The sequence below is a fragment of the Peromyscus californicus genome, unplaced genomic scaffold (assembly GCF_007827085.1).
Source record: "Peromyscus californicus insignis strain IS unplaced genomic scaffold, ASM782708v3 Scaffold_21__1_contigs__length_65335640, whole genome shotgun sequence".
NCBI lineage: Eukaryota > Metazoa > Chordata > Mammalia > Rodentia > Cricetidae > Peromyscus > Peromyscus californicus.
The window spans coordinates 60,442,330-60,470,203 of record NW_026294514.1 but is presented as its reverse complement, the minus strand read 5'-3'; the positions used below and the strand labels follow the sequence as shown (position 1 = coordinate 60,470,203).

The following is a 27,874-nucleotide window of genomic DNA, read 5'->3' as shown; positions in this document are numbered from 1 at the left end:
CCACCCAGTCTGTTTGGCAAGATTCAGATCAGTGAGAGACTCTTGTCTCAGGAAAAGTGGGTAGTACCGGCAGAAGGACACCTGAGGTTGCTCTATGACACGCAAATGCACACGCACATGCACACACACACACACACACACACACACACACACACACACTCATGCACGCACGTGAGCCTACACACACACTACTCTTAGTTTTACTGCCCTCTGTTTGAGCCAGCTAAGGAGGCCTGCTAAGTAGAGCATTGCTTGCCAGTTCACAAAATGTCATAGAGGACTAGAAGAGTGTCTTTGTTAAGTCTGACCCTAAAATAAATTAGATCCAATAAATGTAATCCAAAAGAATAGTAAGAAGAAAGGAATTTTTGTTTACCTCACTTACCTAAAGTTGTTGTTTTATTGCTGTTGTTATTATTTTATTAGTTCTTTGATGATTTATACGTGTTTACAGTGTGTTCTGGGTATCTTCCCCCGCTCCTATCAACCTCCCTCCTCTCTCTCTGTCACTTTCCCAGATTCATGACTCTTGGGTTTATTGTGAGACCCCTTTATTTATGCGAGTCATCTGTGTGACTGTGGCACTGGGACTGTCTTTGGAGTCTGGTGTGGTCACCAGCAGGAGCACCACTGAAGGCGGTAACTCTCCTTTCCATGAATGTATCCCTAGGAAATAGTTCAGCAGGGAGAAGTGGGGCCCCAGTCCCCGCTCCTGCAGCCCCTCCCCCGTGCTGTTGTCCACAGCTTTGATGGAAACAGTAGGCTCTGCCTCCATAAGCGTGATCTAATGGAACTTTGATCCATCTTCAAGAAAAACTGAGCTGCCTTTTTGAGAGAACATTCTGCTAAGAACCCAATTTCTGAGGGAGAAAACGGCTTCCTGCTTAGCCCCAAATGGCTTTGGCCATGATTAGATTTCAGTGTGAAAAAATTGGGGCAGCCTGTTCAAGGCAAGAAGGTGAGGAGAACGGGGACTCACGAGGACCTGGGTAATTATAGGTAAGTCACCAAACACCCCTGAGCCCTGTGTCCCCATATGGAACTAGAGGAATAAAGAGTATGTGGCCTCCTGATACTGCCCCACCCAGATCCCCCTCTCCAAAGGTCTCACCACACTGGGGACCTGAGGACATGGCAGAGCAGTGCCAGCCCTCTTCCCATATCCCATCCCCGTGTCCTCCTGGCTCTGTGGAGAGTCACATATGACACTCACCCTGGCTTTCCTGCCTTCCTCTTTGCCGTCTCTGTGTTAACTCTGAGGGTCACACCAGCAAATGGTAAACAATAAAACAACAACCAAGAGACTTTGCTTACAGCGGCAAAGGGCTGGGACGGTCCGCTGTGGTTTGAATTTGGAATGTTCCTCATAGGCTTAAGTATCTAAACACTTGATCCCTGGCTGGTGACACTGTTTGGGGAGGTTGTGAAGCTGTGCAGAGCTGGAGCCTCAGTGGAGGAAGTGAGTCACTGGAGGCGGGCCTTGAGCTTTATAGCCGGCTCTACTTCCTTTTCACTCTCTGTTTCCCTAGTACAGATGCAGTGTGATCAGCCAGCCGCCAGCTCCTGCCCCGACACCTTCCCTGCCTGCTACCCTGCCATCCCTCCATCCTGCCATCCCTCCATGATGGACTGTGTGGTTCTGAAACCATGAGTGGAGTGAACACTTCCTCTTTAAATTGTTTCTGTCAGGGTGTGTTGTCACAGAAGTGAGGAAGGAACTATGAGACTCCCTGCTGTGTCCCCACACTTAGCTCTGTGCACCTCACCAAGAGAAGTCACACGCTGAAAAACACTGTGCACAGAAGTGCTCACATTTGCACGTGCATCTGAGTGAATCTTGGAGGGGTGTGTATGTAGCCGGACAGCAGCACACAACCCATCCATCCTGTGTCCCGAATTATTGATGAGAAATAATTCGGGTATGACTCAAAAATCCCCATTCTGTTGGCTCCAACTTGAGTCAGAGAAGCTCTTTAGGAAGAAAACAAGGGTGTAAGTGAGACGTACTTGTTTTCCGGTCTGTCATTTCGCTTGTGTTCGCTGACAAGTTCACTTGTCTAAACTTGTCAAGAGCTTCGGTCTTCTGGAGGAATCGACTCTTGTTCATCAGGTCCGGGCTCCCCATGAGGGGCTTTCCTTTGCCACCACCAGTGGATCTCTTTCCAAGGGTGTGGACATGCCACCCCTTTAAACGGCCGCTGTGCTCGTCCTACGGCTGATGAGGCCGACCCCCAAACATCCTCATCCACACATGTGTTACTTACTGTAACCTGGTTGGCAGTCCACATGAAAGGGTGTGGTGGTCACCACTGGGGCCCTGAGGGGGATGAAGGTAGAGCCCCAAAAGCAATGTGAGCAAAAAGAGAGAAAAGGTGGTGAATGGAGAGGAGCGAAGATGAGGAAGAGGATGGGAGGAGAATGGCGAGAAAAGAGATGGGGAGCAGGGGAAGGAGTGGGTAGAGTGGGAAAGAAGGAGGGAGACAAGATGGAGGGCGGGGAGAAAGAGGAAGGGGGAGGAGTTGGAGGGAAAGAGGAAAGGGAGGCATGGGAGAGGAGGCCAAGGAAACAGTTAGCACAGACATGACCTCACAAACGCATCTCAGTTTGTAGAGCAGACATTGCAAAGCTGCCATCTTCACAGTTATAAAATATACATTATGTCATTTTCAGCTACAGCCACTATGCTGTGAAGATCTCAGAAAACTAATTGCTCCCATTCAACTGAATCTCTGAACCCTTTGACCAAGATCTTCCCGTAGCTGCCCTATCCCAGCCTGGGGTGACCGCCCTTCTGCTCTCTACTCTACTGAGGACAGACAACGGTTTTAGACTCCACACACCAGTGAGTGCAGGCAGGATCTGTCCTTTCCTGTCTTTCTAATGTTCTCCACCTTCACTATATTGTTACCAAGGTCAGGATTATGTTCTTTTGTGGCTGCAGAGTGTCTCACCCATTCTGTGTATAGCCACGCTGTCCTCATCCATCCATCCTCCAGTGGGCACCTAGGCTGCTTCCATAGCTTGCTGCTGTGACTGACTCTGTAGGGGTCATGGAAACGTAGTTATGTGCTCCACTTCTGTTTAAATCCTGATGTATATGTGCCAAGAATGGAGTTGTGCAGGCTTAGAAACAGGCTGTGTGTGCATGTGTGAGCTTAGGTATATGTGAACACATGTCCATGTATTTTTATATCTCCTATAACTATAATGTTGCAGCAAGCACAATTTTGTGCTCTTCTGTCCCTTAGAAATATATTCTGAATATTTGTGTGTGTTAAATCTTTAATTTACTGCCCCTATGCCTAGGTGTTGGTATGCTGTGACTCATTTCTCCTTACTAGGCATTCGGGAACTTTGCATATTTTTCCATTTTAAGTAACCTGCCAGGAATGTCTTTCCAGATCAACCTTTGTGATTTGCCTTGGAATGAAGTTACCGGATCAGAGGGCATTTACGTTTTAAGCCCTAACTGTGTTTAGAGTGAGAGGCTTAAGCACAATCGGGAATTTCCAATAGAAGCAAATCCAATTGTCTTTTGGGGGCTGGAAAATGTCTCGCAGGGGCCACCACAGGAGGTAGCTATGTCTGCTGTACTGACTCATCTACGCATAGGCTCATGCACACACCTTACAAATGTGGTCTTTGAAAACAGCCTGGAGAGCTTAGTTGCCCCCACCACTACCATCCACTCCTCCTCCACTAACTGGAACTACTGCTGGGCTCAGCGGATCCCAGCAATGCCAGCCATCCGCTGATCCAGAGGGACTGCTCAAGCTCTAGACAACATACAGCTGACCACAGGCTACCATCTGTGGACTTCTGGGATTTTGCCCAGGAGGCATTCACCTGTAAAAAATGCCACAGGTCACACCACTAGCTTCTAGAAAGAAAGAAAAATAAAAGATACCTTGTGTTCCCTTCCCCGTCTCTCTTTCTCCTGTTCCTAAATCCCCATGGATAGGTGCTGATAGACACTGAGTCCAGGATCCCACCTCTACACCACTTCCCATGGGACATTCACCACATCAAGAAGTCAGGGACTTTTGTCAAACCAACACAGAAGGCTTTCTCTGTCATGGCCACCATCTCATGGCTCAGATGTGAGCCCTGCTGGCCATCCTGCATGTTCAGGTTCTTCTCTTGCTTTTCTGATGTGACAAGACACGGCCCTCTTTATTCTGACCCATGGTTTAGCCTCTTCTTAGCCCTCTGAGGGCATTAGCTGTTAAGTGTATTAACAGAATGTTTCTGAAGACAGGAAGCACCCAGCCTCTCCAGGTAACCACAGGAAGTCACTAGATATAAGCAAGGATGAGGAGGTTCAAGAGATGGCAGGATTCTGGTGCACTGGAACATGTGTCCTGTGAGAACAGAGCTTGCTCCCAGAGTAAGAGAGAATCATCTCCCAAGATGATTCTTTTTTCTACCCTGAACAGGGCTGGATAAACGTGACAACTTAGAGAGAGAGAGCAATGTTGTGAGGGCAACCCAAGTGGCTTTTGATGGAAGAGCTATTCTCAAATTTTAGAGCACAGTAAAAAAGTTTAATAAGGTGTCCAGCTCAAAATAAATCAATAGCTTTGCTTTCTACCAACACTGACCTGGAGGAAAATGTCACAGGAGGAGAAGTCCATGCCCCAACCCAACAACCAAGACAATAACATCAAGGAACATTCCCCAGGAGGCATGTGAAGCCCTGGATGAACACTTCACGAGGTCAGAGAAGATGGATCTTATTCCTTAAGAACAAATGACATTAAAATCCCCGTGGCCCAGGTGTGTCTGTGTTCCCTGGACCGGATGCAGCTCTCCTTATGCTCAACTGCTCTGCTGTCCGTGGTCACTGTGCTGTGAGCCAAATGATGGTGGACGCTGTCCCATCCCTGTTGTGTTCTCATAGACATCCGAGTTTCTGGTATCCAGCAGGGATCCATAAATAATTGTCCAAGTTAATCAGTAAAGATGAGGATGAGTCTATGCTGTTATAATCGGACCTCCAGAGAATCTGAGGTTAAGCTCTGGAATGCAAAGAATGGTTGTGTACCCCAGTGGCTCTGAGGCCACTGGGAGTTTAATTCTCCCAACATTTAAATCTTAACACTCAGCCATCCTTCCTGCCCTGGGGTAGAAAGAGGTGGCAAAGAATGCTTCAAAGAATGCTGTGAAGATAGACAGCTCCTCTGATTTTTTTAAAGCAGTGCTGTGGGTGAATGAGACTCTTGGAAATGTTCTAGAGACTTCTTCCAGGGATGCATCCTCAACTGCAAGGTTGATTAATTGGCAATGTAATGAAGGAGACACCTTTTATCTGAAGCCAAACTAGCTCAATGACCATAGCTCTTCCTGACTTCCTGGAGTGCAGGAACCCCAGTGCAATCCACACAGTCCTTCTGGAACATTAGGAAGGAAGAAGCAACCACTCAGAATAGAAGCCTCACCACTCAGAGAAGCCCAGAATCTAATGGGAGAGAAAGAAAGAGAGACACAGACACAGAGAGAGACAGAGACAGAGAGACAGAGGCAGAGACAGAGAGACAGAGAGTTTTGCACATACAAAAGAGATGTTAGTTGTGAAGAAATCCAGATGATGGGCCCAGGAGTCAGGAGGTGGCTGGTGAGAACCGCCAGGAGTTTTAGGAGCCGGAAGTTCTCTGTTAAGCCTGGCATGTGAGCAGGGGATTGTGTCACTCAAGAGAAGGGAACCTCCACATGCAGTTCTGAGCTGAGGGTGGGAAGCAGCTGTGGGGGGACGTTTGGGGTTCTGCTGAAAGTCAAATGTGATATGCAGAGATCTCCAGGAGACTTGGGTGAGGGCTGGAAACAAGAGGACGTCTTGGTGAACCCTGTAGGAGATTCCAGGAGGGAGCATCTGATACAAAGGCTACCCGAACCAGCAGGACAGACCACTCTGGTGCTCAGAAGCCTGAAGCATCTGCGGCCTGGAATGCAGCCACAAGTTAACTAAAGACACGCAAAGGAGGAAGAGCCACAGATAAATGCTGCATCAAAGTGTGTGGTTGTCTGAGCAACACGGAGAAGGGCTGAGGGAAAGCATGGTCATGTCCACGGCTGGGTTTGTCAGGACTCTGGAGGGCAAACTTGCGAGCCAAAGACAGAAATACTAGGGGACAGTAACTTGTTCCCATATACGACAATTAGAACACATTGATTGAACAAGAAAGTGGCATTCCTCAATGATGCAGGCTCCCTTGTCAACCGCAGGGGAAGCGAAGGCTGAGAAGGTGAGAGCCCAACACAAGGGCCGCGATCCATGCACAGATAAGGTGCCCTTGGCTTTTGTGATGAGTAGTGTTGCCAGCTCAACAGACTCTACAGTCACTGGGGATGTGGGCCTCCGAGCATGCCTGTAGGGGATCATCTAGACCAGCGGCTCTCAACTTAGGGGGGTCGAATGACCCTTTCACAGGGACTGCATATCAGATATTTACATTATAATTCATAACTGTAGCTAGCAAAATTACAGTTACGAATCAGCAATGAAAATAATTTTCTGGTTGGGGGTCACCACAACACGAGGAACTAGATTAAAGGGTCACAGCATTAGGAAGGTGGAGAATTGCTGTTCTAGACAATGCTAACCGAGGTGAGAAGACCCGTCTCAGCTGTAGGCAGAGTCATCCCCTGACTGGACTCCTGGGCTGTATAACATGGAGGATCCAGTTGAATGCAAGCATTAATACTTTCTCTCTCGACTGGATGTGATGTGACCAGCTGCCTCGTGCTCCTGCTCTGCAAATTTCTACACGGTGATGGACTGTAACACAGGACGGTGAGCTAAGAATCAACTCTTCCTTTCTCAAGTTGCACTAGTCAGGGCGTTTTCTCACAGCAACAGACACAAAAGAAGGCAGCCCTATTCTGCTCGTTCTCAGCACCTCTCCCGGCCCTCACACGCTGATTGAACAACCAGGGAGTCTATGAAGGGCTCTGGGCAGCCTGCCTCAGGGTGAAAGTGGTGCTCACAGGACCCAAAGCCAGGGAGAAATGAGCAGCTAGACAGGATTTGGAAGTCCTTAGGAGTATCCGAGTGGTGATAGTCAGAGCTTCACTAAATAGAATTTCTGGATCCTTGGATTCAGTCACCAGGCAAAGTGTGGCTGATGCGGTTAAGCATCCCTTAAGTGTGCCTGAAAAGACTCTTGACTTGGAGTTGGCAGATTTAAGAGAAATTCTATAGTGGAGTGTACTGTCAACACGAGGCTGCCTGAGCGAGGATGGTGTTCAAAAGACAGAGGGAAGACAACCTGCTTCTGCTCTTCCTGTGACACCCAAAGTGACATGGAAAGTGAGAAGCTAAAACACTCTCAAGCCCAGACTACCAAGTCCAAAGGGGTGCTGACTGATAAAGCTGGGGCGCTGCAGACCCATTCTGTCACCTGGCTGAGACAGTCGCTGTTCAGGACAGGGTTAGGGTGACAGCTGTGATGGACGCCACATCATCAAGCATAGTGCCTTGGTGGAGCACGGTCTGAAGCCCGTCGTTCACTCTGTCACTGTAAACTGGACCCACTCTGGCTCCCAACACAGACATCAGCTGAACACAGGACGCAACAGACACACGTCCTCCATCCACAGGGAAACCATCTTGCCTTCTTCTCCAGCCCCACAGCGTCAGAAAGCAGATGGGAGCTTCTGGAGAAGGCCTGTGTCCCTCGGAGTGTGGTTCCAGAGGATTATGCTCTTTAAATTAAATACCCACATGCATGTGTGCATATACATGTGTACGTACGTACGTACGTATGTACGTACACACACGGTGCAAGGTAGATGTCAGGAGAGACACAAACAAACATACAAACAACAAACAAACCTCTGACTTGGCATGATTAGCTTGGAGGCACGAAGAACAGAGGGACATATAAATCTCTGTCTGTCTCTACCTCCCCTTGCCCTCTCTGTCTCTCTCTCTCTCCCCCTTCTCTGTCTGTTTCCTTCTCTTCCTCGCTCTGTGTTTCTGACTCTCCCTCCCTTTCCCCTCTTCTCTGCCCACTTTTCTTCCTTATGTGTATCCATGAACACTTAACACACACGTAGACACTGGCTTTGCTCTAAAAGTCCACCACATTCCCACATACAAAACACAGCTGCGTTAGAGTCGCCGAGTTCCAGCTTCTGCTCTCTTGCAGGGCAGAGACACAAAAGACCCAGGGAGCAGAGGCCTTGCTCTCAACTCCACAGCTGGCTGTCCCAACACGGCATCCATGAGCCACCTGTGCCGGCTCAGCCTGTGACATGCTGGTGTGCTGGCGTGGAAAGCCCATGGTGGATTTTTGGAGATGCACTAAATAGCACAAAAATCCAGTGAACAGTGACTCTTATTAGTTATATAGTGAAATAGTGGTATTCTGAATAAACTAGGTTAAATATAATGTGTTATTCAAGCTAAGCAAGCCCATCCCCCTTTTCCCTACGTGTCCACCAGAATATTCACAGTCACACACATGGCCTCTATTCTGTTCCGATTGGAGGTGTCTATTCTCTAAATTTGAGACATTTAGTCCTTTGCGTTGTGATTTCCCTACCTGAGTCAAGTGTATTTTGTAGGTTCAAGGTCCTCAGAAAACAGAGCAGGATGAAATCAGTCACCGGCACAGCTATTGGGTGCTGAGTGTATTTGGTTAGATGATGGGAGTGCACATCCCTTTCCCTGCCAGGGTTTCTTCATTACTCAGACACCGCTAAGCCGTGACCTAAAGGAAATGAATGATGAGCAATCATTACCCTCTCCTTTCAGGAAGCACGAGGTGATGGCATGCATGGGGTGCAGTCCTTTGAGTTGCAAAACCACAAACTCATGAGCTATCAAATCTTTTTGCCATCCTATAATGCACAAGAATGACTGAAGGTAACCCATTTGCCAATGTCACTGGGTCACAGGGGTCAGACTGTGGGTGCAGCTCCTTGCAGCCAGCAGCCTCTCAGATGCCTCAGTCGATGGAGGAATCCGAACAGCATTCCCATTTGACACCAGCCCATTTTCTACATGTGACCCATTTTTCTGCGGGAAGCCAATTTAGGGAAGGAAGGCAATGAAAGCCTGGGTTGGGAAATTCATTGCCTTTCACTCAGAATGCTTCAGATGGGACATGACTGTGAGACACTGTCTCGCTTCTCATAATACAGGAAGCACCAAGACTTGACGATATTTCAACCAGGCTATTCACCTGGCTGGCAGGGGAAGACTGGAGAGGTACCTTTTTCAGCTGGAGCCTGTCCCTAAAAGCCTGTGACCTAAAAGAGGTCCTCCAGCCCCAGTCTGCCGGTTTCTGACTCAGTTATATAATAGGGCATCCAAAGACACTTAAGCAAAGACTTGCAAATACAAGCTTTGGCATGCCCTGCTTACATCCCTCCTGGGACTGACACTCCGGTAAAAATAAAATGTCGATGTTTGTTGGTGCCTCATCTGCTGCTCTCTTCTCTCCTCACAGCTTGGAGCCTCACAGCTTTGCTGTTTCTAAAGGGGAGGGGACAGGCCCTGCCCTTGAGCCTACAGCAGCCAGGTCTCACCTGCCTAGAGCCCCCTTCTCTTAGGTTCCGGCTCCCACCCCAGCTGTGCCCTTCTTGATCGAGTCCTAATTAGTACACCATTGTTCCACCTCCAGCTTGAAGTTATTAGCACATCCTACTTTCTTTGGGCACAGAGTTCTAGACAAACTCACCTTTCATATGCTTAGCAGTTAACTGTCTGTGTGTGAAGGAAATGATGTGTGTGTGCGTGTGCGTGTGCGTGTGCGTGTGCGTGACATACACAAACTGAGAAAGCTGGGGGAAAAGAGGAGATTAATATTTAGTATCTATGCAAAGGTTAGTTAGGTGTTATGGGTAAAATTAAGTTTCCCCAAATTCACATATGGAAGTCCTAATTTCTAGTACCTCAGAATATACGACCTTGCTTGAAAATAGGGTTTCTTCAGATATGACTAGTGGAGTGGATCCTTCAATGATATAACTGACATCTGTATAAGAAAGGAAAAATTAGGAGAGGATAAACCCGATGTTCAAGTTATAATTCTATGAGTAAAGTTTTTAAATTTAACAATGGAAATTTGGACACAGGCCAAAGTGCCATACGGAGACTGACCCGTCCCGAGGGCCAGGTTATTGGGGAGACCCGAGGAGGCACCTCCTGAAAGATCAATGGGGGCGAGAGAGAAAGGAGACCAGGCGCAATAAGGGAAGACAGAGTCAGTCTGAGTCGCGTCAAGGTCTCGTTTATTGACTGGGTGTTGAGGCTTATAAGCAGGGCTTCAGGCAGGGAGGGGGAGCAGGGGAAGCAGGGATAGAGAAAATTCCTAAGGGAGGGGTCAGGGGCGAGGTCGCTTTGATCCCGGGCCCCCTGCAGTTGACAGGCTCCAGAAAGTTTACCTAATCGCCATCTCCTGCAGTTAGGTCAGGAAGTTCTTATCTAGTCACATCTCCTGCAGTTAGGTCAGGAAGCTTTGTCAAGGCTTGACAAAGTCCAGGACATAGCTGTCCGGAGTCGGTCTCCCACAGTTCCCCCCCTTTTCTCAAAAATGGACCAAGTCCATTGTGATCGGGGTGGCTAGGGTCCGAGAGAGTCCCTGTCTTAGGCTACACAGGGGGCTTCCCACGCTCGGCAGCGTGCCATGTTGAGCCGGTCTCGACGACCTCTGTACGCTGTTGTCTCCGGCGTGAGCCCTGTACTATTCCCGTCATTGGGTACCCTCTAGCAAGACCGTGGGGACGCTAGGGCCTTAGGACACTGAATCTGAGTCCTTGATGGGGCTCCTGGCTGGCCTCCTCGGAATCTACTCTATGATAATGAATCGAGACGTGTCGTGGTGAGGCCGAATCAATCTGATTTTTGATAAACTGAGTCAACTGCTGAAAGGCCCAGGGACCAAAGGTAATGAGAAGGAGAAAAACAACTAAGGGGGCTAGAATGGTAGGTAGCAAGGTGGAGAGCCAGGGGGACCCTTGCAGCCAATTTTTAAACCACCTGTGCTGATTTTTAAACACCCTTTTTCTTTGGGCTAGCCTTTTCCTTAATTTTTCCATCAATTCCCTGACAATACCAGTATGGTCAGCATAAAAGCAGCATTCTTTCTTTAAGGCTGCACATAATCCCCCCTCCTTTAAAAATAGTAAATCCAGACCTCTTATGTTTTGTAACACAACTTCAGAGAGCGAGGTTAAAGATTTCTCCAGAGCAGAAATGGATCTTTCTATGGCCTCTAGGTCAGTAGTCATAGCCATTTGTAACTGCATAAGGTGGTTGCTCTGCACGAGGGCAGTAGTTCCTGTACCAATTCCTGCAGTGATACCCCCAATACCTAACAATAGGGCAATAGTCATAGACACAGGTTCTCGAGTGTATCTGCCTCTCTGCTCAAAGAATTCCATATCAGGGACTAATTGGACCAGAACATAAGAGCTTTCTCATTATCAATGGCAAAGCGAGCTTCCCCTTATTCAGTTTTTGCCATCTGCAAGTGTGTCATGGGTTCAGAGGTGGATATTGGAATTCTAGCATCCTCAGTTTAGTGGTACCCAGACATGAATCATCATTTAGTTAAGACATCAGTGATATAAGAGCCAACAGTAATTAGCAGAAGCACAAGGGACAAAAGCCTTGTGATGGCTGACAGAGTTCCTTATCCTCAAGGAACCTGGAACTTTATCTCAGGTTCCCTATGACAAGAAATTCCCTTTTGATCTAACATTCCAGGGGGAGGAAACAAGGGCGATGTTTTCTCTTCTATAATTACTTCCTGCTGACATTGGGACGTTGTTGTCAAGGCCCTGGAAAGCCAGAATGTTAGTCAAAGACAAGAGGGAACGTTTTATTGACCAGCTGAAGAGATGGTATGCATATCGACTGAATTGGTCCATATCAGCTTTCAGCAAGTTCAGGGCTCAGTCATTTGCAGTAGGTTGTCACCAGCAAATGATGCTTGGATGTATCTGTCAGCCAAGTGGAAACCTGTTGAGATAGATATAAACTAGGAACAGGAGTTAAAACTTACGAACTTATTTGGAACTTTTAGACCCATAGTCTTAGCAATTGTAGTATTATCAATTTGCCCTGAAATCCATAGTGTCTTTTCTATCTAGAGAGCCAAGAATAGATTGGACTGAATTTTCCTTGGCCCAATAAAAAGCATCTGTAAGTCTATATTTAGAACCTGTTTACCTTTTTTTTTTTAAAGAGACTTATTAGCTTTAATTAATTAATCCATTGATCAATCAATTACTAAGCTGAGAAAGCTATGGCTAGTCCAGTCATCAATGTCATCAAAGATCTGAGAATAAACTTTACCTGAGTGCAGACCTTTAAATCTAATTAAAAACAACAACAACAACAACAGAGACTATCTATTACCCAGACTGCCATCATCCCAGGCTCCTATAGTCTTCATAGTGTTGGCAGGACAGGTGTCAGGACAGCATCAGTCTTGGCTGCTGGGCCCATAATGTTAAATTTTCCCTGTTGAGGAGCAACTTGGTAAAAACTGACCTTATCTTGTCAGTGTCTCATAGGCCAAATCCCTGGCAGCAGGTGTTGAGTCAGAGCATCTTGCCCAGTGGTCGGTGTTGTCTGCAATTCAGGTGGCATCTTTTTGTCATTGCTCCATATCTTCTTTGGAGACCTTGGGAGTCATTGCTAGGAGCTGGGGAGCTTGGAGTCTCTGTTTGCTATAGTAAGCTTTTTATCCAAATAATGTAAATGCCATATTTATCAAATCTTGACAAGTTTGAGGACCATTATCTATTAAATGTATCTGAGCCAAACAAATCTAGGCCCAATCTTGAAACTATCTCTAAGTTTGGTAACAATAGCCAGGTCAATTTGTTCACCTATAGATATATTAGTTAAATATACCTCTCAGTTTTTTTTTTATTAAAATAGAACAGTTTATGCTTTAAACTAGTATCTGAATAGCCAGATGACTAGTATTAACTTGTATTCCTTAACATAAAGGACATGCAAACTCAGACATTCAAAACCAAACATACATGTGGCCACATTTTTCATTCATACCTGTAGAGTAGACAGACATTTTTACAACTATGACCCTTTGGAGTCTCAATGTAACAGCAGAATAGCAAGACAAAGAAATCTGAAACATGTTTCATTTTTTTTTTTTTATATCTCAAGTCATTTTTTTTAAATCATTATTTAAACCTTTTCATCCTCAGACCTTTATACCTTGCTTTTACGTATTCTAATAACTTGCATGTTACATATTTTTTAAAACATTTCTTTATTTTTATATCTAAAACCTTTATATCTTATATCCTATATAAATTTTATTTAAATCTTATAATTTAAACTTTAAAGTTAAACTTTAAAGTTCTATATTCTTATATCTCAAACTATTTATTTAGACCCAAAATATCATATATTTAAACCCTCATGACACGCTTAAGCCTTTAAATTTTTATATCTTAAACTGCTTTTTCAAACCAAAAAAAATCATTTATTTAAACTTTTATCCTCATATCTCAAGCCTTCGTATTTTTATAAAAGCATTATATTTTATCTTAACCAACAATAATTTGAAACCAATTCTCTTAAATGATGGCAAGTATTTGTAACCCACTGAACTCAAATGACCAAAACCCATTGTTATACCCAGATCGCCCCAAAGAAGCCACCTAGAGACTTAGGTACAGAATGCAAAAAGCAAGGTTCATTCAAATGAAGTCAAAGTTTACAAGCCCCGGCAGGGGGCTCGTTCCAAATCTCTCATGCACAGCAGGGAGATTGGAAGGAGCACGCCCTTTCTTTGTGAGGCTAGTTCTTAAAGGCACAGACCACATAATTCATCTCTCACAGCCTGCCTCCATTCTTTCTGGTTCATATCAGTATGTTATCAGTTCATATCAGTTATGTTATCTTTATTTCTTGTTTGTTAAACAACCGTGTCTACGAGTTTTACGAGCTGTCTCCAGGGTTCGAGAAGTTTGGGATGTTTTATGACCACTTAGCCTCTGTCAGATGGTCATATATTCGGACTCTGTGTTTTTTTTTAAGTTTCTGTAGCTGATAAAGCCACCTGGGAAAAAAGGGGTCTAACTTCTTATCTACACATAGGAATCTTGGTTTAGGCTCCTCTTTGTCTGTAGGGGATAGAGGAAGGGGGGTTATTGAGGTTTCACACCATGTAAATTTTTATTTTTCCTGTGGAAACAAAAGCATAATTTTCCCAGTATCTTGAACTGATAATTTTAACATTTCTTTTTAAGCAATACCAGGACAGAGAAGGGTTAACAAGAGAAGCTGCTGGCCGGCAGAAGAGACCTTGAAGTTATTATCACAGTAAAGGGAGGGAGGGGGAGCAGTGGGCATAGAGCGTATCCTTGGCTGCCAGTGTTCCTGAAAAAAAGTTTTTGTTAACTCCTCTGACTAAAGTCAGATTATCTGTTCAGTGTTCACACAGTTTTTGTCAATTGCAGGCAGTCCCCATTGCACTGTCCAGAGCTCCTGTCTTTGCCCGCCTGTAAGAAGAGCGCGCACCCCCACCCTCGTGAGAGCGGCCTGCTGGCTGCAGTCCTGATAGCAAGAGAGCTAAGGAGGGACGGAGGTGGCCTTTGTTATGCCTCTCTTTCCTCCTCTTCCTTTAGGAAAATAAGGGAGGTTAGTAGACAGAAACAAATAACATTTACAGAGACAATCCAAGAACCGGAGCATCAGCACTGAGACGACGGCCTCATTCACAGCCAGCAAGTCCCTCTTACAGTATGCAAGCCACACCTGGCAGGAGCTACCTGTTTATCTCAGTTCAATCGGGGAGTGGGGGTGGGGGACCCAGTTCCCTCTATTGTGGCTCACATATCCTTCCAGTGGGCTAGGCAAAGGTCTAGTGGAGAAGAAGGGAACTGTCCCATAGCGTCCGTCATGGTCAAGTCAACAATGAGAACAGTTAATACATTACACACAAGACCAAGGGCACATGAAAAAACTTTGCCCCAACAAAACAACCAACAAAGTTCCAAGAACAATGACAGCCTGATGTGCTCTGGGTGGGGGGAGGGCAACCCTCCAGGCTCAATCACACCAAAAACAATCCAGACTGGAGGATCTCTATCCTTAATCAAACAGACATCAGGGGCTTCCACATCCCTGTCAGTCAGACATGCACCTTTTTTTTTTTTCTTGGAAGAGAAGGAGAGAGTAAAGTAACAATGATCACAACAAAACACACACACACAAAAAAAAAAAAAAAAAAAAAAAAAACCATAAAATGGCTCTGACAATTTCCTGGGACAAAATACAAAGTGGCACTTCCTCCCACCGTGGGGGAAGATACCCAAAGATGCTCCTAAACCAAATGGTCACCTCTGAGGTAGCCTTAGGGCTCTGGGACGTCTCCCTTGGCCGCCAGGTTCACTGTCCGGACACGTCTGTCCCAGTGAGAGCCTGCAAAGTACAAATCAAGCCTGCAAAGTACAAAACAAAAGTAACAAGACAGAGAGCGCTCTTACCGGTAAAACATCTCTAATCACACCATAAAAACTAAAAAAGGCATGGGGACATTTTCCCCCTCTCTGATTAATTTGTTAATATCTTTTCCAACTTTGTTCCAAGTCAAAGGGTGAATTCCTGGTCCATTAATCACTAACCAGGGACATTTCTCCTCCATATATTGGAAGAATTTTATTAAATCCTTTTTTTTTTTTAACTCTTATTCCTCTCTCCCTAAGATTACCTTTCATCTCCTTTAGAAAAACAGCCTCTTTAGATAAATTTTTTGCCCATGATCGATGGGACGACATATTTACCTCAAGACTCTCCCACGTTGCACTTGTGATGCAGTCCGGGCGTCTCTACCCTGATCCTCTCCGGGGCCCCTTCTGTTGTCCGTCGTCCGGCAGGTCACCGTGCCTCGGGCCCCACGTTCGGGCGCCACTTGACCCGTCCCGAGGGCCAGGTTATTGGGGAGACCCGAGGAGGCACCTCCTGAAAGATCAATGGGGGCGAGAGAGAAAGGAGACCAGGCGCAATAAGGGAAGACAGAGTCAGTCTGAGTCGCGTCAAGGTCTCGTTTATTGACTGGGTGTTGAGGCTTATAAGCAGGGCTTCAGGCAGGGAGGGGGAGCAGGGGAAGCAGGGATAGAGAAAATTCCTAAGGGAGGGGTCAGGGGCGAGGTCGCTTTGATCCCGGGCCCCCTGCAGTTGACAGGCTCCAGAAAGTTTACCTAATCGCCATCTCCTGCAGTTAGGTCAGGAAGTTCTTATCTAGTCACATCTCCTGCAGTTAGGTCAGGAAGCTTTGTCAAGGCTTGACAAAGTCCAGGACATAGCTGTCCGGAGTCGGTCTCCCACAGGAGACAAAGAGAGATGATGAAGGCAAAGCCTGGATGATGCATCTCTAACCCAAGGGATGCTTTGGGTACCAGCTTCCACCTGGAACTATCTCCCTCACATCCCTTAGAGGGAACCAGCCTGGCTCCAACACCTGAGCCCAGACATCAGCCTTCAGAATTGTTGGACAACATTTTTGATCTTGAAGCCTCCCAGCTGTGGGATATGGCTACATCAACTCTGGGAAACTCTTATGGGAAGCCCAGTGAGGTTCAGGTAACAGAGCTAATGCTTTACTGTCATCTGGAGACACAGCACAAATTTTCCTCTCTCTCCCAAGTGTTCACAGTTTGCAGCTAGAAACAGCTCATCACCACTGCCCCAAAGCAGCCAAGCATGGCTGAAAGTCTGGAGCAGGACTGTGTTGCTGAGAAGTGGATCTCCAGTCTTCATTCTTCACAAGCCAGCTCCTTCCAGTGTCCTAGACCACCCAGAGCCCAGAAGAGACTCTTCCTTCTCCTAGCACAGTCCCTCAGAGGGAAGTCCCCAGATCCCTGGGGGTTCCAGAGACCATGAATGATGGCATTTGACTTCCTTTTTTTACTGTGTCTGATGTTGCCAAAGTGACAGTGGGGATTTTCCCAGAAATAGAGGAACCAGAAGTAACCATTTTGTCCATCCCCAGAAGATATTCATAAGTGGACCAGGAAGGTAGCCAGTATCACCAAAAAGATCCTTGATGTCATTGGAGGACCATTCATTTTATTAAGCCAAGAGCCATCAGGTCACAGCTTCCCAGTGTTTTCTGTGACACAATGAAATGCAGGCTAAAACACGACAGGTCAGCTAGAATTCCACGCTGCCTCAAGAAAAGCAATCGCACGATTCATTTAAACCGCAGCTAAATGACCCCTTTTCTCTTCTTCCTCTCTTTTTCCTTTTCCACAGGACAGTGTTGTCACTTGAAGGAACACCCGACATGGCCGCCAGCATTGACAAGTGCTCTTGAAGTGTGCGTTGAGCCTGTCTTGTCAAGGAAAAATATCCAAAGTCTACATTGTCCATGATGAGATTTTAGTTAATGCGCAAGTTGCAATTTCAGGAAACTTCAATCTGTCTCCATGAGTAGGTCACTCTGATTTGTCCATGGCTGGTGAGTATGACTTCTGATAATGGTGTGATAAGACTGTCCATGTTGGCAAGAGTTGGCCAGTGCATGACATGTAATCAGGCATGGACTGAGTCTTAATTCCAAGCATTCTATTGCAGAGAGTCATGGATCTTAACATAACAATACAAAATCCCCATTGCTCCGGCTTCAGATTCCACACTGCATCTGACCTGTAGGAGCCACCACTCACTGAGTTTCTCTGCACTGAAAAAAGCCATCTTTATGTGCAAAGAACTGCACTCCTCCCTCCCAAGACACACTTGTGTGTGACACACTTGTGTGCAGCTGTCTTGGTCGCACATGTTGTCAAAATAACATTTCAGAATGGGTTGGATGTAGAAATAGAAACAAGAACCCAAATGCCTTTTCATGAAGCCAGACGTCGAAAAGATTTGAAAAAAAAAAACCCACAATGATACTCTGGTCACCAAATTTTCATGACAATTTATTTAGGCTAACCTGAAACAGGCTTGTGACTATTCAAAGAAACTCATAAGTAGATGTAAAAGACTCTCCATTTTTGCCATGACCAATATCCTTATATAGAACGCATATTAACAAAGCTGGAGTTGCAATGGTTTTTATTGATGTAAAGGGAGCCTGAAGCAAAAAGTTCTGAGGATCTGTTTCCGTTCAGTTGCTGGGATAGAACACTCAGACCAAAAGCATCATGGGAACAGAAAGGGATGATTTCGGTTTATAGGTTACAGATCATCATTGAGGAATTTCAGGGCAGGAATTCAACCAGGTGCTTGTCAGGAGACCTACTTGCTAGTCCACACAGCTTTATCTGTGATCAAGGAACTCACTCACAGCCACAGAAACCATGGGGAAATACTGCTTTCAGCTCAGGTTCATCGGCCCAAGGAATGGTACCACCCACGGTGGCCTGGGTCCCCTTACGACAATTAATAATCAAGACAGTCTTGCACAGACATGCCACAGGCCAGTCTGACCTTGGGAACTCCTCAGTTAAAGTCCTCCTTTCATGTGATTTCTGTGCTGTGGCAAGCTGATAGTTAAGGCTCACCAGGGTTCTGCTGAAGAATATTCGTGAAAATTGAATATACACCATGGTGGAATTAACTTTAAAATAAAATTGTATTGATGGGTATTGTGTGTCTCTCTATGAGTGTGTCCCACGTCTGGAGGAGGGGCTGCTGGTGGAGACCAGAAGGGGCATCAGAGCCCCTAGAAAGGGAGTTAAGGGCAATTGTGAGCAGCTTAGTGTGGTTGCTGGGGACTGGACGCAGGTCCTCTGGAAGAACAGTGAGTACTCTACCATGGGGCCATCTCTCTAACCCCCCAAATCAAAATTTAAAACCACACGACAGCCCAGTATTTGAAAATGAGCCTCTCTTCACTTCTGAAAACCTTATGTATCACAAAGAAATGTCAGTGCGGTGCAGTTCATAGCGAGAAGGGAATTACAGCAGAAAGGCAGCAAGCCAAAGGTCATGGCATCTAAATAAAAGCAGACTTAGAGGAAAGTTTGTTGTGCTAATTTATACATGAGAGAGAAAATACTAGAACATAAGTGAGCCACAAAGAACAAAACCCCAGAAGGAAATGGAGGGCAGAGGATGAAGAAGTCAGAATAAAAGTTGAAACTGCAGCCATTCCATGGAGGGGTCAGCCTAAGAGAAAAGTTGGTCCTTTGAAAAAAATTGAAAAAATTAGGAAGTCCACAAAACTTTCCTGAAGAAAAATGGAGAAGGTGCAGATTGCCGACACAAAGAATGAAATAAATTATAATATAATGGGAAGGAAATTATCTACAGACTTTAGAAAAATCACAACTTCTCAAAGCCACAAAGAAAGAAATTGAAAATAGGTATATTTTTAAATCTATTAAAGAAATTAAATCTCAGTGTCAAACATTCTCAGAAGTCCAGGTTCAAATTGACTCAAATACTTTAAGGGGCGATACCTCTCCTTCAGCTTCGTGTTCATGCGATGGAACCATCTTTCTAATTCACGTCACGAGACAGCATAACTTTACGGAAAGCTGACAAGGGCTGTACAAGAAAGAAAAATTGCCAGTCAATTTCTTTCATGAATGCAAATGCAAAATCTTGAACAAAATGCCAGCAAATTGAATTCCATCACGCATAAATAGAATAATACATTAGGACCAAATCAAGTCAAGTTCAGCACTATAAGATTGGCTTATCATTTAAAAATCAATGAATGAGGCCAGAGAGATGGTTCAGTGGGGGAAAAGTACCTGCTGCCAATACTGATGACCTGAGTTTGATCCTCAGGAGAAGAGAATTGACTCCTGCAAGTTTCCCTGACCTCTGCATGCATGCCATGTCACTCAGGCTTAAATATGAATACATACAAATAAATAAACAAGTAACTTAAAAATAAAAATAAATGTGTGTGTGTGCACATAACCATACATTGTTCTATAAAGGGGATTATGGGTTCTTGGGGGCTGGAAAGATGGCTCAGCAATTGAGAGCACTGGCCGCTCTCACAGAGGACCCAAGTTCAGTTCCCAGAATCCATGTGGTGGTTCACAACTGTCTGTAACTTCACTTCTAGAAGAACTAGACTCTCTCTTATAGCCACTCTGGACACTGCATGAATATAGTATGTGAACATACATGGAAACAAAACTCTCATACATTAAGATAGACAAATCTTTTTTTTTTTTTTTTTTTTGGTTTTTCAAGACAGGGTTTCTCTGTGTAGCTTTGCGCCTGTCCTGGATCTCGCTCTGTAGACCAGGCTGGCCTTGAACTCACAAAGATCCTCCTGCCTCTGCCTCCCGAGTGCTGGGATTAAATCTTTTTAGGAAACAGAGATGTTGGTTTCTATCTGACATGTAAGAGCTTAAAAGTTACCATCACAGCCACAAGCCACCAAATGCACCAAATATCAAAACTTCTTCAGTCCTCATTGAACCAAGGTCCCAGGACAACCTAACACTGCATGGCTGAGACCAGCAGGCACCACTCAGGAGAGCAGGAGCTCATACTTCCCAGTGTGGAGAGTTTAAAACCCCAGGAGAGGAGCTTCAGGAACCCCACCTACCACCATGACCTCCTCGAGAGTCCAGCTAAGAGGATGTGTCTTCTGCGAGGCCGCTGGGGTGCAGTTGACTGCCTTACAGCCTCCATCAGGTTATTTGAAGCTGTCGTCTTTCCGTTCACATTTATGCCTCCAGCATCCGAGTTTCTGATTTTGTTTCCCCGGATGGTTTGCATCTCTCAAGATGTTTCTCTGGTCCTTGGTCCTTCTCCTAGGCCACTAATTTGTGCCCAAGTCGAGGACATCATCTCTCTGCTGACATTCACTTACACGTTTTTGGTTCAAGACTAATTCTTTAGCCCTCATCCTGATGACATTGGGTTCTCAAGTTCTCCATGCTGTTTGCAGCCAGGAAGCAGCCTCGGGGGTCCCAATTCTTCTACAGCAAGGCTACTGCCCTGTGTGAGAAAAGGCCAACAGGATACCCTGACCAGCTTCCCTGAGGCTGCTCCAGGACAGAAAGTAGAGACTGGCATCACCCTTTCCACGGTCCACAAGTCGCCACGAGCTCTGTTAAGGGCACTACCTCAGACATCTCCACAGTCCACAAATGAATAACTGTGACCATGTGCCAATAACACTTTATACAAACATAGGGAACAGGTAGATTTGACATAAAGCCCTAGCTTCCCAACCTCTATGGTCAGCCTGTACACCGTCATTACTGAGATCCACATATACTACACTCTCCTTGAGAAAGCATGGAGTACTCAGCCAACTGGAGACAGAAAAGAGAGCAGGATTCTGCAGCTATAACTAAGGTCCCAGAGCATTTGAGTTCACCAAGAGAGGGCTTATCCTGGAAGAGCCTGGTTCTTTGAAAGAGGCCTTCCCTACACCAGAAACCCTACTGGCTTTGAAAAGTAAACAGCCGAAGTGTCTGTGGTTGTCAACAACTCAAGAGAGCTGAGAAGGAGATCTTCTCTGGATGCCTTAGATGAGAACTCTCAACTGATGATGAAGATGAACAACTTTGCTGAAGTCCTGGAACCCTGTGCAAAGGAAGTCACACCCGATTCCTGACCCAAAGAAACTGTAAGGGGATAAATATGTGTGCTGCGGCAAGACATTAAATTTGTTACACAACCTGGGAATTAGAACCTCAGCTGTGGAAGTCAGCTTTTGTGCATGAGAGAGACAAGGATTTGTATGGATATTTAAGTGACACGGGTTATCACCTATTCAAGACATGAAATTAAACCTCCTGCCTTCCTGTCTGGGCCTCAAAGATCAGTTTTCAGATTTGTGCCTGAAAATCTCACAATTGCAGTAGCAGAGAGACTCTAGGACAGTGGTTCTCAACCTTCCTAATGCTGTGACCCTTTAATATGGCTCCTCATGCTGTGTGACCCCAACCATAAAATTATTTTCACTGTTCCTTCCTAACTGTAATTTTGTTACTGTTATGAATGTTACTGTAAATATCTTTGTAACTAGAGGTTTACCGAAGTGGTCAAGCCCCACAGGTTGAGAACCACTGCTCTAGAAGGAAGGCTGTCTGACTCTGTCCTATCTAAATCTCTCACCTTATCAGTGTGACTTCCATTCCCCTCAGAAGCCAGCCGGGGACAGTGGTCCTGAGCTGCCCCAAGCCCAGGAAGAAACAACACAATGTCCACTGCTCGCTGGGTGGAGCCCAGCCATGCTCAGTCTGTAGCAATGGCCACCAACCTAGGTGTCCCATCTGAGGTCATCCCAGATACAGGAAGGGACTTGCACACATGTGAAGGAGTCGTTGGAGGGGTGCCTGAGTGTGGAGCCCTCTCCGAGCATGGAGGACAACTTATAAATGTCTTAGTGACGTTTTAAACACAAAATAGCCACAAGCCGAGGGAAGTCTTGGACCTGAGAGACTGACCCAGACTTGCAGGGAGCAGGGTCTGAGGAGAGGGTGAAGGCCTGGGAGGAAAACAACCCCCTGTGCCTCTGTCCTCATCCTCATCGCCAGGACCAGAGGCTAAGTATTTCAGCTCTTGTCCTAGCTACTTTTCTGTTGCTGGGATAAACGCCACGATCAGAGCAACTTCCATAAGGCTTCACTGGGGCTTCTGGTCCAGCGGGATGAGAGTCCTTCCAGGTGAGGAAGGCGTGGCGGCGGCGGCGGCGGCGGCAGGCAGCAGGGTGTTGGCAGGAGCAGGGAGCTGAGCGCTCACATCTTCAACCTCAAGCAAAAATCAGAGAGAGGTAGCTGGAAGTGGGGTATGGACTGAGAGCCCTCCCCCATCCCGTGGCACACTTCCTCCAGCAAGGTCACACCTCCTGAACCTCCCCCCCCCAAACAATGTCACCCACTGGGGACCAAGCATTCAAGTGTCTGAGACGATGGGGGACAATCCTCTTTCAAACCACCACCACCGTTTTTGTTTCTGTGTCCCATGTCTCCAAGCGACTGTGCTGTACTGTGCTCTGGTTTGAGGGTGTCCCTTGAATGTGTAGGACACTGCCAATCCCATATTGAGCCCCTACTTTCTGGGCTAGTTCCCTTTTCTTGTGCTTTGACCCTTGAAGCCTTAGGCACTTTTTTCTTGGATGAAAAGTTAAAATTACAGTTAGATTCTTGATGGAACATACCACGTATCTGACAAAAATACAAAACAAAACCCTTCAATTTCACAAAAATAGTGAACCAAGTACAGGGCTAAAAATCAATGATGAGAATGGGGATGGATGTTCCCCAGAATGTTCTAGATAGCTTGTATCCCCTCCATGAGTAGATTTTGTTATTCCTTTGGTGTCTCTTTGTGAACACCTTAAAGTACCTGAACGCAAACACATTATCTCTGCGGAGTCTGTTCCACACTGTGTACCTGGCCCTGCACATGGTACCTGGTAGCTTCCAAGATGTGGCCATCAATCTCAAATAAGATGTCATGGTCCCACTTGGGTCCCAGATTTCCTCAGGGCTTCCTTTAAGAACTACTTCCATGAAAATTGTTCCCAAATTTTTGATAAAGCCTTACCAAGACTTTAGTCATTGGCTCGATTGATGGTCCTTTTAGAAAGATCTGAAGATAACGCCTTCTTGTGAAATGGGATCTAGTGATGACAATTATGTAATCCACACTTTCTCCTTCACACCCATGGCTGCAAGTTTTGTGTCTGTCCTGGTGTAGGGACACCAACAAAATGATTGACACTCTGTTTGTGTCAGGGCCTGTGCAGGAAGAGAGAGACACATTTCTTCCTTCTCTAAGCTCCTTGTTTCATTTTGTTTTGTCTTTCTTTTAAAAATTATTTTGTTGTTTTGTTTCAAGACAAGGTTTTTTTGTGTAGCCTTGGCTGTTCTAGAACTAGGTAGGTAGACCAGGCTGGTCTTGAACTCACAGAGATCCACTTGTCTCTGTCTCCCTAGTGCTGGGATTGAAAGTGTACGCCACCACCACCTGGCTAATTAATTATTTCTTATTTGAGTTTTTAAAACCAGTTCCAGGCTAGCCTCAACCTTGCTATGTAGACAAGGATATCTTTATTTCTGGCTCTCCTGCTTCAGCCTTCCAAGTGCTGGTGACTGTGTTGTAGCTTGAGATGGAGCTTTAAGATCAAATCTGTCCCCTCAGGGCTCAGAGAACGCTGAAAGAAGAGACAGAAAGGTTGTAAGAGCCAGTGGGGATGGAAGACACCAAGGAAACAAGACCTTGTAGACACAACAGGGCTGACTCATAGATGAACCCACAGAGACTGGCAGCATGCACAGGGCCTGCACAGGTCTAAGCCAGATGGAGTCCTGGTGCTGAAAGGGGAGGCAGACATGAGCCCCATCCCTAACCCATAAACTACCTCCAGTTGATAGCTACCAGCAAAGGAAAAAATAGTTTTCTTTAAAGACGTCTGTGTCACTGGGTATACAAACCACACTTAAGGGCAGGTCCCATGCTTAGCAGTAGATGGCCAACACAACTCAGCGATATTTTTGGAGATGGTTTTTGTTTTTGTTGATGTATTGGTTTGTTTGTTTTTTTGTTTGTTGGTTTTGGGGTTTGGTGTTTTTTTTCTCATAATGCTTTTTTTATGTAATGGGCAATTTTTTTAGCCTCACAGTTCTTTCACTCACATATTATGGTTTCAGATTTTGTGGAGGCTTTTGGATTTCAGTGGGAGCGAATGTGTGTGTCTCTGGGACTGTTTGTGTTTCTTGTGCTTTTTGTTGGTTATTTTTTTTGGTGGTTGTTTGTTTATTTTGTCCCATTCTCATTCATTTGTTTTTATTTAATTTTGTTTTCAGATGCCTGTTTGTTTTCTAATTAGAGAGAGACAGAAAGGGTATGGATTTTGGATGGTAGGGAGTTGGGGAAGATCTGGGAGGAGCTATAGGAGGGGAAACTGTGATCCAAATACATTGTATAAAGTATGTTTTCAATAAAAAAGAAAAGAAATCAATATTCATTGAGCATATGAATTGCGTTTTCTACATTTTCTCAGAGCTGCGCGTAGAAAGCTTTTGACTTCTTTTCTGTACGGAGACTAACGTTGGAGAACAGCTGAGACATTGCCGTAGAGACATGGCTGTAAATTTCTCCTTTATGTGGGTGGGCATCTGGGTGAAAGTGTGACCACTGACCTTGGTGATGGGTCTAGAGCACAAGAGCTCAACCCTCTAAATCCCTGGACCAGCCTCCTGGTACAATAATGCCCCGGGTCACCCTCAGGACAGTGCCTTGGCAGGATCCCCTTTGGTTTCGGGAAGTTTTCCTTCTGGGTAGAATGCCTCCTGTCCAGCCAGTTGATGATTTCATTGCCCTTGTCCTGGGCTGTCCCACCTTCCACAGTGTCCTGCTTACCAAAAAGGCAGGAGCTAAGGGCATTGTTGAAAGGCGGCTGGCTGGTCTCCAAGTGTCTCTCTCTACCCTCACATCTCATGGCTTTCTGAAGCCTGAGCCCAGTGTCCTCCTTTCTCAAAGACATGCTTTGTCCTCCATAGCCACAGGCTTGCTCTCTTGATACGTTACGTCAAAAGTGGTGGAACCTGCAGACACAGCCCACTTGCCATTGGTCTTGCTGTACTTTACAGGAAAGTCTGAAAGGTCACTGGCCCCAGGCCGGATTCCACTGGTCATCCATCTTCACTTTCGTGAACCTGAGTGTTTGATAGTGCTCTGTTAGAAGTGGACAAAGTGTGCCTTGCTCACCAGATCAGGAAGTATTGACTCCAACCAAGACTTCCCTTCCATGGAACAGAACCGATAAGAGGAAAAATCCTGCCTGTTTCAAGATCTGCTCCAGAAAAAGTGGTCATCTAGACAGTTTCACAGAAAGTAGCAGCTTCACCTGCCACTGAAAGATAGCTACATGGCCTTATCCTTGAAGAGTACTTTACCAAAAAATATCTGTCACCCAGCTTGCCATTTTGAAGGGGCAGTCAGAGGGCCTGTGGAGAAGAAAGCATTCGATTCTTCAACTCATGGGTGCCTGTACAGAATTCCAATCACTTCACAGAAGACTCAGTCTTACTCATAGGGGTGACTGCCATGCAGATGTGGTGGCACTAGACAGCCTTCCAGTCCTTGTTACATGTGAGCCTTGGTAACAGCTCTGTTCTAACTCATCACTCGAGATTTTCAGGTGGAGGCTTGACAGAATGGAGACCTCAAAAGCTATTCCTACCATCAAAGCTCAGTGTGGCTCTTCTAACATTGACCTTCTTGTCAGAGCTGAGAAAAGGCAGAAGCAGTGACACTTGTTCACTCTCCATGGTTCCAGTGAAGAGCTACTTTAAAAGTGGAATAGAGATGACAAAGTAGGACCAACCTGCCCAAGGAAGCCTCTGCAACCTCCTTCCCCCAAGTGAGAATCGTGGAGGAGACCTCCTCAACGTGGGCGCCTTGTCCCTAACTCCTCATCATCACCCTTCTGAGTCATTGGCCCACCACCACCACCGCCACTAATGACCAGGTAAGTTCAGTTATCCAAGTATATCTTTGATGCTGGGATGGTTTTCATAAGTTCCAAGCATGCTTTGATTGTCTACCACCATCGGTCATGCAGCCAGCTGCTCTGTGTGGGAGAGGACTGCAGAGTTTGGAGTGGTCCACTTCACTGTTGATCTGGAGCTCCTTGCTCCCCTTCTTGAAGCCACCTACATAATGATACAGCATTCACAATCAACGGGACATCAGTGCCAGCTAATCCCATCAATAGTCCTTGACCAGGAGAGTGAAAGACTCCAAGGGGACAGGGTTAGCAGACTGGTAAATGTCAAACAATGGTACCTCTGCTCCCAAAACAGATTTTGTTTTTAAGGTAGCATGCAAAGAAGTGTGCTTTGTTAGGGTATTTTTATACACACACACACACACACACACACACACACACACACACACACACACACACACTTGCACATGCACACACGCACACACACTTCATTAGACTATGCCCTCCATCCCTCTCCCTCAGCATCCCCCTCCTTCCCTGCTACTCCCATGCTGGTCCCTTCTTCCTGCGAAGAGCAAAGTCCCTTCTGCTTTTAGATCATATGTATTTTATCATGCTTTCTGGATTTTACCTTCCTCCCTGCTCCCTTAAGAGAGCTCCTCCCTTCTCACTGGTTCCTTTCATCACACACACACACACACACACACACACACACACACACACACACACACAATTTTATTTTATTTATTTTTAAAATTTATTTATTTTTATTTTTTGTGCATTGGTGTTTTGCCATGGGTGTCTGGAACTGGAATTAGACATCTGTGAGCTGCTGTGTGGGTGCTGGGATTGAACCCAGGTCCTCTGGAACAGCAGCCAGTGCTCTTAACCGCTGAGCCATCTCTCCAGCCCCACACTTAATTTTAAATCTAGAGTCTGTATAAAGAAAAATGTGTGATCTTTGTTTCTACACGTCGGACTTAGTTCATTTAACACAGTGAGTCCTAGCTGCATCCATTTTCCTACAAATGCCTTGATTTCGTGTTTCTTTGTGGCTGAATAAAATCCCATTGTACATACGAACACAGTTCATCCCTTCATCTGTTGATGGGCATCACGTGATTTTATATTTTAGCTAAGATGAATAGTTCAGTAATAAACATGGATGTGCAAGGCGTCTCTTCACAGAGACTTAGCATTTTTCAGGCACACACTCGGATGTTGCTGAATCACTTAGCATTTTTCAGGCACACACTCGGATGTTGCTGAATCGTGCAGTAGTTCTTCTTTTATTTTTGAGGAAGCCCACACTGACTTTCATATCAGCCACAACCATTTGCACTCCCATCACCGGTGAATAAAGACCCCTTGCCCATATCCTCACCAGCACTCATTATTGCCCTTCGCAATGGCAGCAAGTCTGGGTGAGACGGGACCTCAGAGAAGTTTCAATTTGCATTCCCCAGATAGCTAAGGATGTCAAACACTTCCTCAAATATTTA

The 27,874-nt window shown here is 45.8% G+C and overlaps 1 long non-coding RNA gene across 1 annotated transcript; it reads right to left on the bottom strand.

Annotated features, from left to right (window-relative positions):
- Positions 1–4,528: 4,528 nt before the first annotated feature.
- Positions 4,529–16,307, bottom strand: LOC128117917 (uncharacterized). Its single transcript, XR_008220946.1, has 4 exons — positions 12,503–16,307; positions 9,898–9,980; positions 8,544–8,711; positions 4,529–5,018 (listed from the first exon to the last, which is right to left on the bottom strand). It is a non-coding gene; the product is annotated as an uncharacterized LOC128117917 (long non-coding RNA).
- Positions 16,308–27,874: the final 11,567 nt, after the last annotated feature.